This window comes from Orycteropus afer, unplaced genomic scaffold (assembly GCF_000298275.1).
Source record: "Orycteropus afer afer isolate SDZICR_OR568_19922 unplaced genomic scaffold, OryAfe1.0 scaffold00016, whole genome shotgun sequence".
NCBI lineage: Eukaryota > Metazoa > Chordata > Mammalia > Tubulidentata > Orycteropodidae > Orycteropus > Orycteropus afer.
In genome coordinates, this window is record NW_006921603.1 from 16,927,860 (window position 1) to 16,929,539 (window position 1,680).

The window sequence follows — 1,680 nt, forward strand, 5'->3', positions numbered from 1 at the left end:
TGACCATTAGACCAGAAGAACTAGATGGTGCCCAGCTACCACTGTTACCCACTCAGAGGGGGATCAGTGCAGGAGATTCTGGATAGAGTGGGAGAACAATGCAGAACAGAACTCAAAATCATAAAAATAAAAGACCAGGTTTGCCAGTCTGATAGAGCCTGGTGAGATCCCTGAGACTAGGGACCCTAATTACCCTTCAGATCTGGAACTGAACTCACTCCTGTGGCTTCCAGCCAAACAACAGACAGGCATATGAGGTGAACATTTACATCAGATGGATAAACTACTTGGAGTGATCAATCATGGGAGAACAGAAAGGCAGTGTTTGCACAGAGAGACAGCTTTGGGGATAGGAGTGCATGGGAGAGAAGGACACAGGGAAGAGGTAACTACAGGGAGGAGTGGGAAGAGAGCTGTTACATTGTAGGAATTGCAGTCAATGTCATGAAACAAAATGTGTATGAACTGCTGTATGGAAAATGAATTTGCTTTGTGAACTTTCACCCAAATCTCTCTCTCTCTCTCTCTCTCTCACACACACACACACACACACACACACAAGTTCAAAAGGAGATTCTACACAATTGAAGAAAGAATTGGTGAACTGGAACACAAATTCTAAAAAATGACCTTAAATGCAGTCCAGAGAATAAAAGAGATACAAAATATGAACTAGAGATTATAGACTTAGATGATAGAATTCCAAAAATAACACACCAAACTCAGTTCCATCGAGTTGATTCTAACTCATAGCAACCCCTAATGGGTTTCCAAAGCTGTAAATATTTATAGAAGCAGACCACTCCATCTTCTGCGGAGTGATTGCTGGGTTCAAACCAGTGACCTTTAGGTTAGCAGCCAAACGCCTTAACCACTACACCACCAGAGCTCTTAGATGATAGAATTAGAAGGCCTATGGACTGCCAGAAAAACCAACAAATCTGTCCTGGAAGAAGTACAGCTAGAATGGAATGCTCCTTGGAAGGGAGGATGGCCAGACTTCATCTCACCTACTTTAGCCGTGTTGTTAGAAAGGACTGTTCCCTGGAGAAGGATTTCATGCTTGGTAAAGTGAAGGGTCAGCAAAAAAGGGGAAGATCCTCAATGAGATGGACTGACATAGTGGCTGCAACAATGGGCTCAGGTATAGCAAAGATTTGAGGATGGAGCATGATTGGGCAGTGTTTCGTTCTGTTGTACATGGAGTTACTATGACTTGAAGCTGAGTCAATGGCACCTAACAAAAAACTACAGAATTCTCAAAGGGAAGAAAGAAAATTAAGGAGAGGAAATATTCAAAGAGATGATAGCTCAGAATTTTTCAAAACTGTTGAACCAACAATAGCAGATCACTGTAGGCATTTGAGTTTTTGACCCCTTGTCTGTAAGTAAAAGGATTTTTTTTTTATTTAACTACTTTCCAGAAATATCTATTTCATTGAATATATTTGATAGTTTACAAAGGGCTTACACATACCAATGTTTTAGCATTATTATTGTGTTTTTAGACTTACTGGAAATCTCAGATTTGTTTCCTTGCTGGGAAATTTAAGTAATCTCTGGGCATACATCAGTATTAAAGCCATTCTCTTTAAAGCAGAGAGAGGTTTTTCATGAGCAACTTCACTAACAATAACTACTATACTCTCTTAAGTGTGATAGACATGGAAGTTATTACAT